The sequence below is a fragment of the Dermacentor silvarum genome, chromosome 6, assembly GCF_013339745.2.
Source record: "Dermacentor silvarum isolate Dsil-2018 chromosome 6, BIME_Dsil_1.4, whole genome shotgun sequence".
Classification (NCBI taxonomy): domain Eukaryota; kingdom Metazoa; phylum Arthropoda; class Arachnida; order Ixodida; family Ixodidae; genus Dermacentor; species Dermacentor silvarum.
In genome coordinates, this window is record NC_051159.1 from 104,345,086 (window position 1) to 104,364,961 (window position 19,876).

The following is a 19,876-nucleotide window of genomic DNA, read 5'->3' on the forward strand; positions in this document are numbered from 1 at the left end:
GGAAAAAATGGCAAAGTAATGTGCGATCATTGCATTTTGGAAGGAGAATGTAGCTCTGAAGTTTCGAAACGTGAAAGAGGTCAAACTGGTTGCGACTAAAGGGTTGCAGGTTCGCTGAGAACACGTCGAAAGAAAGTCAAGAAAAAAAGAAAATATATGCATATGGTACAGAGGCATTCCCACAAACCGGTCTGAAAATTAGAAGGCCTAGAAGCATCAGCTTGTAAAGCTATTTTTTTGTTGCCCTGCGTTGCTATAGTTGCTATGCGACAGCTCTTTTCAGAGGGTGTTAATTTTTATTGACACCTCTAGGTGGAGGGGTTTCTTTTTGGTTTCTTTTCATTCGCAATGACAGACGGCAGTCGAAACACTGTGCAGGAATTTATATGATATTATATATATATATATATATATATATATATATATATATATATATATATATATATATATATATATACGCGCGCACCAGCATGACGGTATCGCAGGAGAAGCACCCATAAAAAATGTTGGTAGTAAAAGTAAAAATACAACAAGGAACAACTGCATCTTCGACAAAGGGCAAAGTTTGCCTCAAAGCTTGTTTAAACTTGTTATTAGGAGTTACGCAATCTGGCGGAGAATTCCAGATCGGCGGAACGCTTCTTTATGGTAATAATGAGGCGTTCACATTCATACTTCAAGAAATCAATGGCTCTCAGTGGCCTCTATGTAACTTGGGATGTTTGCAAGCAGGTTAAGTCTTGAATATTCGGCGCTCGCCACAGACCTGCATTTAGGTTTAAGGTGGACGAACATTAACTTGAACACTTGTCTGCAAATTGCATATTTCTTGGGAACAACTTATTCATTGCTAGGCGCAATAGTTTCATATATCGAAAAGAAGCAAATGTCCACAATTTTATGAGCTCTGTAATGACGCATGTTTTCCCAATGTGTTATTACTCAAAGTACGCGTCATTAGAACATACCTGTATTTCTTCATATGTATAAGCAGGTATCCTATTCAGCGATTTATAATGTGTCATTCTCCTGTCCTGTGAAATATTGATGCCGTTTATGAAGCAATCAATGACGAGGTCATGACACAAAGCAGGTACCTTTCAATAAAAAAGGATAACATTGTCTCATTAGGTTTACTAGGGTAGCCAACCGGAGATATCCTCTGGTTAACTTCCCCGTCTTTGCTCTGCTTTAATCTCTCTCTCTATCTCTCTCTGTTTAATACCCCAACGTGTCTTTAAATGGCATATATTTCCCGGCCTTAATAGAAGAAAAAAATGACCGAAGAGCGGAATAAATAATTTGGAGGACGCTTAAGCTTCACCTTTAACAGTGGAACGCGATAGCATTCAAAGATCCCTGGCCGCTTATCAGGCTTCCCGGCCACTGAATTATCTTTTCTCGTATATTCAAATTACAATACGACGCTATCACATATGTAGGTTGAGATTGAGTCTCACTTTACGATTTCTTGACGGATTTTACTTTGAGAAATTTAATTTTGTGAATAACGCCTTGCGCCACGCGGAGGGCCTGCGCGGTCGGGCTGGTTCGGAATGATTATTTCCGCCAACGACGCCGGCGCGCCTACGCCGACACCAACCCCGGATTTTCTCCGACACGGGGCTCTTCACGCTATTGCGTGAAAATTAAGCATTCGCCTGAATGTATTGGCTGACGCTCATCAATACTCCGGGATCATAACAACGTTGAAAAGGCATAACACATGCCTGCGAAATATTGTCGGTTTTTCTGAATAACTTAATAAGGAAACGCGACTTTACGCTGAATTGCGACGTAACTTCACATGCATGAATGACACCTTGCGAGTGCGCGTGCATAGAATAACCCCAGAATTTAGATATGCATCTTAGTAGAGGGCCTTGCAATAATTTTGATCTAAATGACGCCGGGCGTGAACTTTCCCAAGACGCTCACGGCGTTTTCTTCGGCGCATTTAGGACTGGCGTCATTCAGACCGAGTCAAGAAAGGGCTTTGAGTTAGGATGCATTTCTGAATACGGGGTTAGGCAAACGATGGTAGACTTCGAGCGTCGTCGAAGTTTTAGGCCGGCTGGCCAGCAGACTGCTGCATGTATACGCTTGAAAAAATACCGCATAATTTTCATTCAAAGGCGTAGAAACTGTGAAATTCAAATGTAATCGTTCACAAACGGGACATAGTTTCGGCCCCACTAACCAGAACGCGCATGAACTCGGGTACAATATTGTGCGACACTAGGCCAAAACGTTGGCAGAGTTAATTTTTTTTTTTTTTTTTTTTTTGTGGTGTGAATTCACAACAAGCTTGCGTGAAGCAGCCTACTTTTACTGAGATGGCAAATAATGTTGTGCGTGTCAATATAGTCGGGGCACACTGGTTTGTCTTGCACAAACTTTCGCAAGTGACCCATCCAATGCCCCTCATGGTCGATTTTCCATGCTCTTCAGAGTAGTGCTACGGCATAGAGGGCCTTGCAATGATTTTTTGCCATCTAGAATTATTTACCGCGCACACAAAGCTCGCTGCACACTAGCGTCTCTGCGCACTGCCCCCATTGGCGTTCAGCTGCCGCAGTTGAGTATCGCTCCGGCGACGTCATTCTCAACAGCCGGTCAATAGTAGCTTCATCGAGAATTTTTACAGACGCGCGTTTATAAAAAAAAATACCAGTACCGTGTGTTTAGTTGAAGCAACACTGCAATGATACGAATTTATCGCATCACGTGTTTATACAAAAAATGCTGCCGATAGCACTCGGCAGGTTAAAGAGACCTCAGTTGAGTTATAAAATTAATAAATCAAGCTTTATTATAGTGATGGTTGATTGATTTGCTGTAGAAGCAGTGCGAGTAATTTTTTTTTCATAGGAAAGAGAATCAAGGCCCAGTTTTATATTTACTGTTAACATCAAAAGTGCGGCGTGGATTTAACCTCACAACTATCATAAATATTGGTGATTGATTACAGAACGCATATGATTTATCCCTCCATCCAAGTTACATAACAACATTCCACAGGTCTGCTCAACGCAGTCCTGCAGAATTTCCAAACGCAGCCGTTCGCTTTGTTTTAAATTCCTGTTGGATAAGCTGGTGAACCCAAACTTTAACTCAACTTAAGCTTCCAGCAATGTGCGCTCACTCTGAGGCGTTCAACTTGAAGGACGAAGGAATGAAATTCCTGTCGCGTATGAGATTCCGGCGGCAAACCAGGCGTTAAACGAAATAGTTCAGAGAACGACTTTCACCCAGAGCTGCCTCTGGCAAAAAACTAACAAAACTATACCGGAGAAATTCTCGTGAACGATGACGTCCTACAGGCAGGTGACGTGGAGCTGTTCTCGGAAGGCGCGTGTATAACGAATATTTTCAAGCGGCCTAAAACGACAGACGACTCAAACACGACAGGGGAGGGTTGTAATTGTGTTAGCACACATTCAAACTTTTCGATCATGGTCCCTTCTGTCGCATTCTAGACTAGTGCCATTCTATGATGTACGGCGGCCGTATTTGCATAGGCTGCTCGAAAACGGTTCCGCTGATGCCAGACGCGAGTCCCTTTCATTGCCTTTCATTGTTCAAACTACTGTGGCAACAATGTATGCACTTCTGTTCTGCGCCGCCATCTTACGATCAGGAAGCTAGACCAAAACAGGAACTTCGATCTTGATCAAGACTCGCAGAGCTAAATGCGGGAACAACATGGCTACACTAAATTTATGGGCAGAAATATTGGAGATAAAAGCGGAAACAACTTGGTAGCACTTGCACTCTGCGCAGGGCTCTCCGAGCGAAGATCGGGGAAAAGATGGGGGCACTACTGCTCTGCGAAAGGAATCTTAGGACAAAAACCGAAATCGGCACCTGATCTGCTCAGGAATCTGCTCAGGAAGTAGCACGGTGGTATTTTGTGTGCGTAGCAATCTCAGAGGAAAAAAAGCAAGTATAACACAACCGCGCATCTGTTCTGAGCCAAAATGTGAGATTTAAAAATAGGAAAAAAATGACGAATTTTTCGCTTTGTGCAAGAATCTTGAAGTGAAGAGTAGGAAGAACACGACTGCGCTTCTGTTATACGGAAGAATTATCGGAATTCGAGAGAGCGCCAAAAGGAAGAAGGCGGGTGGCCGGTGAGGATCTTGTTGGCAAGAAGCGCTATTTGTTTAAGCGAATTCACATTTCCTCTACGAATATAAGGAAAATGGAGCAGCCGGACGCATAATGGTCGTAACCTCTTCAGTTTGATCCCATTACCTGTTTAGAGGTGATTCAGGAGCATACAGGTTGATCTCGTGGAGTCAAGCCATGTTCGCAGAATTTTCTGAGCTCGCAGTAGTTCGAGCAACGCCAGCGAAATATACGATTGACGCGGCGTTTTGGTGGAAGCAAAAATTTCTCTCCGTTACGTAGGTTGGCCCCCCGTGGTAACGAGTCCTAATTGCTATGCGAAACGCAAGGCAGGTCGGAGATGGCAGTTATCAAGTGAAAATTGCTTATCACTAATCAGTCTACCCGTGCGTGTCAAGGTATATCCATTAATACATCTTCACAGGAGTGCAGGAACGATCGGCCCGTAATTTTCCTGACTCACGTTAATGCCTCACCCGCACTGCCGCATCAGCATAGGTGGCCATCGAATTCTAACAAAAAGAAAAAGAAAAGGTAGCTAAGCTCTTTACTCCCCCCTAACCATTAAGTCGACGTTCATTTCTTGATAAGTTTTCTTTATCTTTTCATTGCCCCTTGATGTACGATAACGCGCCAGCTGCCATGTAATGAGCGCCTGGAGAAGTTTGGAATGCCCGGTGTAATACCTGCCAGACCAAGTGCTTATCGCACCGCGCAGGGAGTGGTTATCGACCGCGCAAGTGACATTATTTTCTACATTTTATGACTGTCCCGTAAAAATTGCTAGCGGAACGAAAACGCTAAGGCTACTAAACAAATTATGTACTACATTGACATATTGACTACTACGTGACACAGGCATCGACATTTTGATATCCTGCCTTAACTTTCAAAGAAGTGGTTGAACACATTCTCATTTGCTAGTGCGACGCAAACACTCTTGGTACAATGTACCCATTGCGTAAAAATCGCTTCCCTATAGCTAATGGAGCGGAATCAGTGTTCCCATTTATGAGTGCCGTTGGCGTAAAAAAAAAAAAAAGCCAACCCAGTCGCACTGCTGATCCACGCCAAAGCAAGACTTTGTTTTAACGAGGAAAGAGTTCGAGTTAATGTATCCTTATATTGCTCTGACCGAAGATGCACTTAGCACTTGCGCGTGCCAAGACATTATTTAAAGAAATGTCTGGCGTTTGTTTTCGGCCGTACATTTCTTGCTCCTTTTTTCCCCCTCACAACACACAATATTTTCGTGCTCGTTTAAGCTCAAGTCCACTTCACTCATAGATGAATCTTTTTTAGGTAAAGTGCTCAGTGAAAAGGGTTTTGAACGCGAATGCTTGAGTGTGTACGAGTCTTCCAACCTTCCACAGAGATATCATGTGGAATATGCTACTGGAAATAACTTTAGGGTTCTGGGCTAATTGGAAGCAATCATTTAGAACAATCGACGGAAAGTTCAGAGCGCCACTCGCGCCCTTTAATTGCGTCATCATGTAAGAAAATGTCCAGAACCGTGTTGCCATGTTTATTCCATATGCGTGTACGTACTTTTCCCAGCAGTGTTTCTATAGTATTAGGACTCGTTTCAGTTAACCTATTTGAAATAAACCCAGATTTCATGGCAGGATGACAATCGGTTAACTGAGAACAAAACATACTGTCGCAGTACTATTTATGCAAGCCGTAAACGTGTCAATAAAGCAGGCGAAATGCCTTGGATTAGTTCTGTTTTCCATACGCTAATATTCATACAATGGTACAGCGTCCTGGAACAAACTAGCGAAGTGCGTTACTGAATATCGAAGTTGGGTGCCGTTCCGGTCCGTGCTGCCTAAAATTTCGGAATAACTTACCGCAATATTTTTTGTCTTTATGCCTAGTATTTCTTGTATTCAAGATAACGTATGTGTAAATAATTTTTTTGTATTCCCATCTTTGGCAACATCTGTGGAATTTATCTGTCTTTCACGTTTTGTCTTTTCGTGGTGATGAGCTTGCCGAATATGTTTTCCTTTTCTAGAGTAATGCCTTAATGGGTCTGCAGAATACGCTGTAAAATAAAAATATTAATCAAACTTCAAGTGCTGATCTTTGCCACGTCTCCATTGACTTTCATTTCGTAATGACGAATTGGCTATTAAACGAGAAGCCCGTAAGCAATTCCGTCTGAATTATTACTTTTCTTTTTCTTTTTATATGAAACATGTAATCCAACTTCTTGCTTTTCTTTGGTTTCTTTTTTTACGGCACTTTCGCCGTAACAAAGTCTGAAGAAAAGCCGACACTGGCGATACAGTTGAGAAAAGCAATATCATACGAGTCTGGGTGAAACACGGCACATCAGCGTCATGAGGGAAACGGTTTTGCTGACCGTTTGCATGCTTCCATGTGATATTGGATGCAGATTTTCCTGGACACGTGAGCTCAAACAACATCCTTCATGAATAAAGCAAAGCGCCTCGCGCGTTCAGCAACAAAATAAAGTCCCAAACAGATGTAAAAAAAACCAGTAAAACCATATTTCAATCTGTCCTAGCTTCAGCCTGCAAGCTGTTGTGTCAATAAGCCGGTGGTTTTCAGTATGCCAAGCGGAAAGCCGAGGTCTGAGTTTCAGCTGCTGAGGTGTTTGTTCTCTGAGTTCTGAAGTTCTGCATATCCACCAAAACCACGTTTGGCAACTCAAACAACACTGACATTTTGCCTCTCTAGATCCACGCGGATCAGCTCCCACGCAGAAGGAAGCACGCATGACATGCACGTGTGCACAAGTGCGCAGTGCTATCGTATTAAACGTGCGTGTAACATGAAAAGAAAACCTCGTTCCGAACAGACTACAAGGGAAAGTCGCAGTTTCGCCCGAAAAGCGAAGCATCAATTGCGATAGCAATTCGTAGAGAGCCAAACGGAGTAAAGATAGTAGTTTTATCGGCTGTATAAACTTGGACACATTTGGCTTACTAACTGAATTAAAAAGCATGTTGTCAGCGCGCACAAGCAAACATGAATAGATCCTACTCGACGACCGAAGACAGCCGCTGTCAAAACGCTGGCGTAAGCAAGCGCAGCAGCAGCAGCGAGCGTATGCTCGTGCAGTCTATCGCTTCGACGGAAACTGAGCGGCGAACGCACAGCGCATACAAAACTATTAGCCATCTGCAGATCGCTTTCAAAAGACGGTGCGGGCGAGCGCCACAGCCGGGCAAAGTACAAGTACGCGGTTGCGGGCAGAGTAGAAGCCGCCCCCCCCCTCCCTCCCGCGCTGCCTTCCCTCTTTCCTCTTTTCGCGTGCGAGACTAAGTCCCCAGTTCAGCTTGCGCCGTTGGTGCTGCAGCAAAACGTCGCCTCCCCTCCCTCCCTCCCATTCCCCCACGGTCTTTCGAGCGACGTTCGCGTTTGCTTTCCTCCGTGCGTTTGCTCTCCGTGAAAGCGCGCGTCCCTCGCACGCTTTCACTCGCACATACAGCATACGGCGCGCGGCGACGATTTTATCACCCTTGGAATTTATATGGAACCTCACGGCGACGGCGACGCCGATGGCAGAAATCCTCTTGAAGTGTCCATATAATTGCTATCGCAATAAAAGCAATGCACAGCACGGTTTGAACTGTAAAGCTGATCAATAAGATAAAGTGAGGGTTAGCGCTGCGTTGTGTAATGCCATTAATATTATTACAAAGATTGTCAACTCACAGTTCAGCGAGACGCTTCATCACCACCGCCACCACCATCAATGCGCAAGAAGAAGCAAGAAGACTAAAAATAAATAAATGGATATACGTATTGACCTTCCGCCGTGATGCTACTTAAATGTCAACATTAATAAAACCACGAAACTTCGCGATCATGTGCTTAACACTACCCTCGAGAAAAAAGACAGTTGTCTGCCGAGGAAAAAGACTCGTCAGCACAGACGCGACAGTTCACTCTGTTGGCCACTCGGGGAGGCCAAGTAACGTAATTGAGACCTACTTATTCTTAAACTGAAGCTCCTCGAAGTTATGCGGCATACTATTCGGACTCGTCGCAACAGGACCTGCAAGCCATACTTGACGCAGTCAAACATACCACTTCTCTGACAAGCTTTGGCTTGTTCCGCATCTGTACACTGATTCGACCATCCGATGCATGCGCTCGTGAAACGTGCAAGTATGAATCAACTAGCCTAGCAACACATTGTATTAAGCCTAGAGAAAGTTTCCAAGAACCCATGAGTCCTTGAAAACCCTCACAAGCTTCACAACTCTTTCTCATTCAGTATGTTTTCTTTTTTTCGTTATGGGCGGAGCCAACGGTCACAATGCCGTGTTCCAACACAGAGGAATCCTCGCTATTTACAAACCAAAAAGCCCTCCGGCATTCCGTCGCTCAGACTCTCACTGTATTTTAAATCGCTATAACAAAAACCACATGATAGATGCATTCATTAGCTAATAACCGTGGCTTTCAGAAAATAAAAACAGAACAGTGGCCCAATCAACACAAACGTAACCAGCAGAATATTGTTTGCAATTTATCTCAGTTACTTAGAATATTAATTCAACTGCGTTCAGTTGACGACTAAGGATCAAGTGCACAAACATTTCAGTATTCGCTTCAGATCATAACTTCTATAAAGGAGAGGTTATACAGAAGATTACACAGAGGTCGCAGCCCCTGTGCAGAGTAGCCAACCGCACACTTAACCTGGTTAACCTCTCTGCCTTACATCTCTTCTTTTCCTCCTCCTCCACTTACACAGAGTGCACAAAGACACCATAAAGTATGCTACAATATATATATATATATATATATATATATATATATATATATATGGTGACCTTTTTTGCATAGTTCTTGTTTCAGTTCATTAAAGAAAGTTTTAGGAGTACCAAAAAAAAAAACGCCTTCCTGTGACATTGGGCACAAGGAATCTTGTGATCTTATCCTTGTCTTCAAAAAACGCAGTGTTTGAGCGAGTCCTCCGTAAAAACGCAGGTGCCAATTGACAGTCACATTTAAAAAAATTTAATAGAATCGCTGCTCGAAATGTGTGTGCCTTGTGGCCAGCGCAATTAGTTGGAATACTCCCTTCTGCTCCTACGAGAGCCAATATTGTCCCGTATTATGTTGAAAACACAATTTGGATCACCGAAACCTCGGCGTTTTCTCTTACAAGTAGTGGACCTGTGGCGGTAGCCCAGTGGCTTGGGCGTACCACTTCTCAGCTCAAGGTCCCGGATTCAATCCCGGCCACGGCGGTCACATACCGATGAGGGCGGAATGCAAAAACACCCGTGTACCGTGAATAGAGAGAACGTTAAGTACCCCATGTGGTCGAAATTATTCCTCGGCCCCCAATACTGCGTGCCTCGTAATAAGATGGTAGTTTGGCACGTAAAACTTCAAAATTTAGTCATACTGGAAGGATGTAAAAATTTAGCCAAATTTTTATATACAAGTAGTAGAAAAATGATTTTTTTTATATCTGGTGGGCTCTCTGTATAGTTCCAAACACCAGGTGTGATTGGGCACGGGCACCGACATGAATGTAGACGCATCATATTATCTACCATGATAATCGTTCTAAATACCCCTGTCTTTTTCACATTTGTGGCGGAATGGGCTTGTTGGTGCATCTTGAATGGCAGTAGTTGAGCGCTTAGCAAAGACCAGGAAAAAAGGGGAGACATGGATACGCGGGTGCTACTCACAGCAATGAAGGTTAATTCGTGCTTTCGATTTGTTTTATTCGGATTCTTGAAAGAATTAAACTTCATCGTTGTGAGTAGCACCCATGCGTCCGTCTGTCTCCTCTTTTGTCCTCGTATTCAGTAAGCATTCAACTACTGCCTTTCTCATCTTTCAACTACTGCCCCCCCCCCCCCCCCCCTCGCGTGTGCGTGTGCTTGTCAAGAAATTAAGTAAAAAGTAAAGTAAGCTCAGTAAATACAGTAAGTACGACAGGTACTGTGGGCGTTTGGAGCAACGGTCTCTCATCGCGCCACTGAATGGACCAGTCTTCGAAAACGCATCATTGAGACGACCCGTGCAATCGGAGAAGACATCATTAATTGTTAATTTCCGTTAAGCGTAGATGGCGTCGTCCTCGTCGCGGCGAAGTGCGTTTCACAAGTCAAGGACGGCTATACGCGTGAACATGCACGTGTGACCAGGCTATACCTACTCCCGTAGCAATAGCTTGTTCGCTGCGTTTTTGCGCTAGAAAACTTAAATATGAGCAAAAACGCGTAAGGCTTTTTTTTTCCGAAGCTTTCGTCGCCCTGCTCCCTCATACGAGAGGGTTCCATTTCCTGCGGCAAGTGCATGGGCCGCTGTGTCTTCCGCTGTGTGCGAGCGTGCAGCCGTCATTTGCCTTTACGTCAACAGATTCAGAATTGTACAAAATATTTCACCGCACAGCATAGATATGGCATGCGTACGCATTTTAAGTAGTGCGTGCAACTCATTTCTGCTTCACTTACGCCGGTGCAAACAGGAAGCGGCCTTGTACCTCACAGAATCTCGACTGATTGGTGTACAAGTGATGCAGGAATGAACTCCGGTCTTGTACAGTGCATAGTGCACATAATCAATTTCTCAGGACGCGTGAACTCTGACGAGAACTGTCAGCGCCTGCAACAAGAGTTTACTTACGCTCTACTGCGCACAGCAGTAATTCATGCTTGTCGGCTGTCTGTTTCGTGCATTCTGTTGCGAGTCGGTGGAATTTCACTGCTGTCATCAACCCCTTCGTGTGTACATTGCTGGTTTGGGATTCCACAACAAACCAGCAACTACCAGCCTTCCGTAATTGCTTGTTTGGGATTCAACAACACAACAGTAATTACCAGCCTTAATCCATAGGGGCGCAATCGCAAACAAGAGACGTTTCTCACGCAGACTAAGATCCTGCGCGAGCGCGGCCTAACCGGCACCTGAAGGGAAGCGGCGGAAATGTATACCGGAGATTTCAACCACCTGGGGTCTTTAACGTGCACCTAAATCTAAGTAAACAGGCCTCGAGCGTTTTCGCCATCATCTAAAATGCTGCTGCCGCATTCGTTGCTTCATTTGTTGCGCATTTGTTGCTTCAGAATGCGGCCGCCACATTCTCGCCCAAAACTTCACAGAGTGTCAAAGCCTTGACAAACACCGTGACAGTTTTTTCCATATGCAGGCATGATTCGCTGTAAATTACCAACCCAAACGGAAGCGCCCAGGAATAAAATTGTGATAGTAGCACCGGTTGCATGAATTATGTCAGCGCGAAGCGACGAGAACAAAAGGTGGGTAAGTGCTGGGGGGGGGGGGGGGGGGTGCGAGAAAATTTCGAGGGGGGTTTGAACCCTCCAACCCTCCCCCCCCCCCCCCCTGGCTACGCCCCTGTTCACAAATATTGTTCAAATACAACGAGTTGTCCTGTTCCCGCGGGGCCGTCTGGAAGCACTTCTCTCCTTATTTAACCTCTCCTCATCTCCTTATCTCGCACATCTGGGCATGATTTATTCGCCCGTCGTCGTAAAGGGCACACTATATAGACAAAATCGATTAAATAAAATATAAAATGTCTAAAGCATCAAAAGGCAGCAAAACCGCGTAATGAACTCCATTACTTAGCTGGCTCCCAAATTCTCCGCAGCCATATAAAATTAGAAAGTAATTGCTATTGAAGTGGAATTTTCGCGCGCGAGGTATACCTTTTTTTTTAAGGTTACATGCTCTCCGGTTCCTCCTATCATATCACAGCCACCAGGAGCACAGTACGCATGCTCAGCAGTGGCACCCATGGCATGATTAAAGTTACTCCATACTCTCGCACATACAGAAACACTAGGCATGATAAAAGCTCGAATAGGCAGCGATCGCACATGGTACCTATGTGTCGGAGTGACCCGGCACAGTGCGTCAGCTGTTCCTTATGCGTCTATAGCAAAAACATTCCTAAAGACGGTCACAGTTATAGCGGGACATGCAGGACATGACTGTCAGACATAGTAAGCATAGGCTGACAAGGTAAACTCATTTTCCCCTGCTTCGCGTCGGTGCCTTTTACTTGTATCTCTTTTGGTGCCCGTATGCAACCTTTATCGCTTCACTTATTTGGCTCAGAGGCTCATTAATACGGAGATGTCATTATTGGGTCTTGTGTGGTGGCTTCATATTTGATGAGAACCTAATGCTTTTTACCTGGACTTTTTTTTTTCTTTGAGTCCGCCAGTGCATGCTGAGCAGGATCAAGCTCACATTATAAGGTTATTTTAGCGCGCTCTGGCCTCTATGCGTTGTTTTCTATTTGTTTACATTTCTCGTGACTTTCTCTTACGTTGTTTTCTCGCCAATGAGGCATGACGGAAGGTCCAGGCGCTGCCGACGCCAGCGCAACGAGGGTAATTACTCAGCTGCCGGTGGGACATTTGCGAGTTGTTGCAAACTTTGTTTGTCGTTGCTTGCGTGATATAGCAGCCGCGCACACGGTTATAGGAGGCCCGTAGTAACAAGAGCGGCCCAGGGAAAACACTTTTGTTTACCGATGGGGCCACCTACTCTGAAGGCAAGAGGGTGGCGATGTTTACTCCTGACACGGTCAGTTTGCCGCGCTGCGTCGTGTGGCGGGCGAACAACGTTAATTTTCGTGACGCATAGACGACTAGTATTTGTAAGTGCATGCACGCTTTCTGATCAATAACTATACCGCTGTTCTCTTTAAATATACACCAAGTGCTGGAGTTGTATTCATGCTGTTATATGGACGTATAGGTTTTTCATTCGTCAATGATGTCACTCTGCGATATCGCCGTCGAATAAAGAAAGCCACTGCCAGGCGTGCCTATAATAAGGCTCTGTGGACATTCCTTCTAAGTGACATTGCAAATCTTAATTCCATCTCGCGCAAACGTGCTGCTGAATTACAGACAGGAGCTGTCTTAACTAACGGCCACTCCCTGAATGTAAGCTATGGTCTCTTGGCAAACAAGATGGCAATTAAATGTAACTGACAATGCCTAAGTTCCCTTTGGCTGTTTAACGAACTAAACTGTTCCCAGGGCTAATTTGAAAACTTTGCATTTGCACTAACCAACCGGTCTAATAAATAGCATGTTTTTTTTGTCACAGCTCTTTGCCGACGAATGCATTGGTTATTTTTGCCTCTGTTGCCACTTTTTTTCCCTGTTCAGCAACTTCAAAGACTGTTGTGTGGGAAGATAATGCTGCCTTATGCATGCATTTCTCGGTGGCTGTTGTGATTTCATGTTCGTTTAGTTGCTAGTTCACATTCGCATTCATTAGAATAATGCTTGGCATGCGGTATAAGAGGCAGACTGAACTACTATTCAGGAGTACTGATACAAACTACCGTCTAGCCAACCCGAAGGAGACGTTTTCCAAATGATGCCAAGTGTTTCGACATTGAGCCTACACGCACTGACACATGTGTTTGTCGCGCAAGACGATTACATAGAAATCGCGCTCGTCATCTGCGCTTTTTTTCTGGTGACCTAACTATAGTCAAGTTATCAAATATTCGTAATACAGGTATGCGACATTACACAGATGAACCACTAGCCACTAGCCGGATGCTAGTAATAAACACAAGTCGGCAATCAGACCCACCCGGGAAAATGTTTGCGCAATTGTCAGCGGCTCATATACACTGATCAGCACTTCTCCCACAAGGTATGTTTCTGAAGCCGACGCTCCTACAATGACACTTATCTTCATCACTGCTTGACAAACACAAGTCCCCTAATGTAGGATCGTTGGTTCCAGGCTGAGGCTTCACTTGCTCGACCACTGTTCAGGATATCAGGTCTATACCTTCCATGAACCTCTGACTTGAATGAAGATATCTACGCTGTATTGTGAACCTTATTACAAAAGCACAAACAAATGAACAACATGCAATTGAAGTGCCCAAAAAAACAAAGGTGTCCTTCCAATCTAAAAATATTGAAATAAGTAAAATCCAGACCCACTTCTGAATTGTCCTAAACGCGGGATTTCCTTCATTTTGGGAGTCAGTGAACATTTGTGTGCGTTGTAACTTCCACTCGTATATTCTTTCAAGTCCTAATTCAAATTCCAACTGCCTGCTACTTGCAACAAACTCTCGAAGTATTTCGTCATAAATTTGGGACCGGTTAAAACCACCATCGACAACATCCCTCGAAGGGCGGTTACGGTTTCCGGCTTTGCCGTAAATATGTGGTTCGGTGACAAAGCTACGCCGTCCATCTGCGTTTTACCAGAAAGAGCCTTGCGGAGAAGCATCGGGTCGGTACGGGACTCTCATTATACCGCGGCGCATCCTGCGGATGCGAACCGCCCACTCAGACAAACCCGCTGCTCCATTTTCCCTCGCACTGGCGTCGGCCCCTTTCTCACGGCAATGTTCGCTCGTCGGGGCCGCGTTGTCGACGACATAGCATCTGCAAAAGCTGCTTTTACGATGCTCTGCGGAAGTTGTAAAGCAACGGCAGTGCTCCAAAGGCTTCAAGTACCAATGGTTACATCGGTAGCCCTTCCTAACTAGGGGGTGAGGACGTGGGGCAATTTCCGAGGGGCATAATATCGAGCCCGACTCGGTAAGAGAGCCGAGATTCGTTAACAAACTCATTCAGAGGAGTTTCTAATTTCTTTTTATAGTAGTCGAGTTCTTGATGACGCCACTTGGGGAGCATTTTTTTTTTTCATTATGCTGTGCACGTCCCGAATTATTAGGGTCTTTTTCCTGAAGAAAAAAAAAAGACGCATAACGCGTTCAAATGGATTGCTGTTAGTTTGAATGTATTTAACTGTCGTGCACAAAAATTGCGAGAACACTATGATAAAATTAGTGCAGTAAAAGGTACATTGGACCGCATATGTCCGGATCTTCGCCAAACAGAAATTATCACATTGTTTTATGGTTCGTTGCATGAGCTATACATTATGAATAGTAAATAATCATGTTTTATGCCTCACACCTGCCTACAGGCACTGATGGCATATAGAAATGACCCGCGTCTGCTCAGTTTTTACCAGCTTGGATTCGTTACCAAGCGCCGAAATCTAAGCACACCAGTTATTTGGCAGCTCATGGTCCCCTGAATGCAGCCGCCACCTCCGATAATCAAATATGCCACAGCCTATTTATTACCATGTTATTCGCCTGAAGTCTAACAAATAGCTGCGTGTGTTGACTGGTTGCTGTACCTTCCCTTGACTGCGTTCGCCAATATGCTGTGTAGTTCATTGTTTCCCGTTATCGAGGACTACTCACTACAATAACCTTTTTTCTTGTTTTTTTTCTGCATGAAAGTTAGTTGCTTGGGCATGTGGTTTTAGACTTTTGTCGCCCGACTGCTTCGATGACCTTTCTAACTCATGACACGTCTACTCGACGGCTACTGCTCAGTTTCTACCTCTTTTCAAGCTCTTTTTGTACCTAACCTATGCTAACCCATCCATGGCACAAGGAGATACGGGCTTACTTCGTATTTAGCCGCTCGCTGAAACTTACTGCTACTGCTCCACTAGGTGTTACGCCTCTGCACTGGCACAGGATGCATGAAGATGCAATGGCGCCCGGGAAGATGCTTCGCTAATCTTTATTAGCTTACGCAACAACTAGTTGTTTTGTTTGCCTAACATGAGCACTCGGTGCCAATGAGCCCCGGGTAACGGGCTTTGATCGCGTTTCCCCCATTTCCAGGGTATCCAAACACACACTTGAGCGACCGAGGCGCGAGCAAAGAAAATACGGGGCAGAATAAACATCGATCGCTTTCTGAGCGGAAACGTGGCGCTCTGCAATAACGATCGTGAGATGCGGCATACCTGCACAGAAACAGACTCGCGCGCTGAATTCGCTTGATGCGATTTACGCCGTAATGAAATCACCGCGCCATGCAGGGTATAGCAGGGCGCTGGCGGAGAAGGAGGAGGAAGGGACGAAGCTGTACACCTCCTCTCCCGCAACCATCGTTGCGGATATGCGCGCATCCGCGGATGCGAGTCGTTTATCGCTGTATCCGCAGCGGTCGCAGCTCATCGCATCCTTGTTCGCAGTTTCGGGGCGGCAAGTGCTGCTGTGCATTGAGCCCCCTGTTATCTTTTTGTGGCCCGTCCCGCCTCTTGGGCGTCGCCGTCGGTTCTCGCCATTGCTAGGCGCATGAATATTCAAGCGCCTTCTCGGACAGCGTCCCTTCTGACCGGCGTGGTCGCCATCTTCTAATAAGATTACCCGAGCTGTATAATTCCTCGGGCACACGAGCTGGCAAGGTGGCACCTTGTTTGAAGCCTTTCTATTTGCACTGTTGTTTTCTTTTTGCTTGCGTCAGGCGAGCGTCTTTCTGTCGTTATCAGGAGGACAGCGAGCGCGTGCCGAATTACTGCCGTGGAATGGCCATGAGCACTCGGAAACTGCGTGACCAGCCTGCACTGGAAATTATCTGGTGTTATTTCATTGTGAAAGCGTTCGTGGGGTAACACAGAGAATAATACCCCCCCCCCCCCCCTCCCCACGTCTGTAATTTCGCAGAGGTGACATATTTTTACAAGGTGGTGTCACAGCCATCTTGCGGAACAAGCGTATAGTCTGTTTATAGACACCTCGATATCTCCGCATGGCGAGAGCATTACCAGCTGGTTTGGGTTGCCGTATATAGAAGCTGCTCCAGCTTCATCCACGTGAAGCCGCGAGCTGTTTATTCTATTACAAACTTTCACTTGAGATGTCGAGGTGTGTGGCAGCTCCCGCTAATTCATCTAACGCTCTTCGTATGTGACTGTGGCGTACAATGATACGAGCTCATCACAACAAGAATAACAACACTGCATTCTTCATTGGAGCTTTACGCAATAGGCCACACTACGATCTTCACTTCGTTTCCCTCTGTTCCTGCTTCATCTCCTGCATCTAGGCTGTATCATTTTCAACTGCAACTGTAACGTTTTCAACACCGTAAAAATATGTCACTTGGACTCATTTGAAGGAGTGCTATGACGTTTCATAATTTCTACGCTCTATACGCTAGAGTATGTGGCTGCCTGATTACTGTCAACTTCGGACCGCTTTTCTGACGAACTACAAAGCGATTGATGAGGAAGTACTAGGCTCATTAGAAATATGCAGTTTGTTGCCCATACTTCACTTAAATGTTTATGTCCAATTATATAACATTAAATTTATAAAGAATTTGGTGCTTCCTCTTCTATTACTCGTGTATTGCGTTGCTGTAAAGAGATTGAGGTAAAGAGTATACAGCGCAACCTATGACGCACTAAGAGAAAAAAATAAAGATCTATGTGAAATCAAGACCAAGACCTTGTATTCAGAGCGTATTGATTGATTAGTACATAGCGGTAGCTCCTTGCTGTTGTACGGTTTGTGTCTGATTTTCGCAGCACCTTCCATTAACCAGCATTGCTCAAATTTCAATGGTCTACTGATTGTACACTCATACACATATTTATTAATGATATACAATGGTGCCTCAAGATACTACAGTACCCTATAACCAGTTTCCCAATGACTCGAGATCTTCTGCCAGCAATAGTAAGAAACTTTCGTAACAGCGGTCCAATGTGTTTGCACCATTTCTCGTCACGGAACAATATAACTACTTAATGCTGTTTGCAATATTTGCGCATACTAGGGACTAGGTACATTTTATTTCACTTTATTTTGTTAAAAGGAAAGAATGGGGTTGATGAATTTTAGCGTTACATTTGAATTGCAACCCACAAGCTTCACTACACATGCCAAATGTGATTCTTTAATCAATTAGGCCACATTAAAACTGCAGTTCCGGTTGTTTTATGAGCAACATTCACAGGTATACAGAGACCTGCACAATTAGGTTTCTTAATTGTGAATTGTCTTTTCCATCGAATATTCTCTTTCACTAATTATATATAGAGTTGAATTTACGTAAATGTCTCGCTACTTCTGGCCGAATAGTCAAGAAAACATTGAGAAAACGCCCAGCCGCAAGAATTATACTGCAGGCCGCTCACGGAGACGGCTTAGTTTGGTAGTCTCAAATAACCGAGTGAGAGAAAGAGGGACCAAAAGGTTTAGTAAACAAGAGAAAATAGATCACTAAATAAAATTCAGTGTTCAAACCTACGTGGTGCCCCAAAAGTTTCTGCACCAGAGAGGGCAATATCGACCTGTCCGTAACGTCTGTAAGCGGTGTTTGCATAGTGAAGGGAGACTATTCAAAGACCGCTGCATTGGCGCTTTGTTAGTTGAAGCGCGCGGCATCTTTGCGTGCGGTAAGCGGCCTGACTGCCACCCAAACAAAGCACCTGAATTCTCTCTTCTCGCGCGCAGCAATGATTAAAAGTGCACGCCTTGCGCCTTAATGTTCCGAATGGAAGGATATTCCCAGTAGTCACCTCATCATTATTCATGTATGCGGGACGCAGGTTCTCAAAGAATGGGAAGCCTAAAAAGCAACGTCGCCGAAGACGCCTCACTTGGGCGCCTAATTTATTCCGCCATTCTGTTGGGAGAAGGACTTTACACTTGTCTTTTCGGTTTCCGTTAGCTCGGTAGGCCTGAGCAACTACGAGCTGTTCTTACACACTGGGATGGAATACTTTGGCATAATCCCCGAGGCTCTGACGCGAAGGACTTGGGGAACTTTAGCTGTTGCCTTTTCCAAGCATGAGTATTTCGCGTTCATTTCACCTACTACAAGACGTAGAGCATGTTCACAAGTAGGTTTTCTGCAGACTACAACGCGCTTGTTTTTATGACCCGTACGCATAGTCAGAGTGCGAAAATGCTATAGAAACGGGGGAAGCGTGCGCGAGAAGAAATACCCACTGTGTGCTTGGTGCAGTATTAAAAAAGTACGCAACGTTTGCGAATGGCACATGAACAAAATAGCCGTCACGCATGTGCCTTCATAAAATTTCCTTCAGGGATCGTCGTTGTTCTATTTTTTCTCCCTTTTTATTCTTCGAGCATGCGCGAATTAATGGGGCAAGAAAAAAACAGAAGTGAACGTTTACTTCCGCACACACCTGCGGTTACGGGATAATATAGCCATTCATGTTGGATGGTCCTACGCACTTAACAGTTCAAGCGGAAGAAGCTCTTAATGCGTTAATGTCTTTAGAAGCTCCTATTGTGAAGTAGGAGCTGTCAGTTGTCACATTTACACTCCTCTGGGCATCGATTGTGCGTGCGTGTGCGTGTGCGTGTGCGCGTGCGTGCGTGCGTGCGTGCGTGTGCGCGTGCGCGTGCGTGTGTGGTGTGTGTGTGTGTGTGTGTGTGTGTGTGTGTGTGTGTGTGTGTGTGTGTGTGTGTGTGTGTGTGTGTGTGTGTGTGTGTGTGTGTGTGTGTGTGTGTGTGTGTGTGTGTGTGTGTGTGTGTGTGTGTGTGTGTGTGTGTGTGTGTGTGTGTGTGTGTGTGTGTGTGTGTGTGTGTGTGTGTGTGTGTGTGTGTGTGTGTGTGTGTGTGTGTGTGTGTGTGTGTGTGTGTGTGGTGTGTGTGTGTGTGTGTGTGTGTGTGTGTGTGTGTGTGTGTGTGTGTGTGTGGTGTGTGTGTGTGTGTGTGTGTGTGTGTGTGTGTGTGTGTGTGTGTGTGTGTGTGTGTGTGTGTGTGTGTGTGTGTGTGTGTGTGTGTGTGTGTGTGTGTGTGTGTGTGTGTGTGTGTGTGTGTGTGTGTGTGTGTGTGTGTGTGTGTGTGTGTGTGTGTGTGTGTGTGTGTGTGTGTGTGTGTGTGTGTGTGTTGTGTGTGTGTGTGTGTGTATGGCCCTATGTCTTCCTG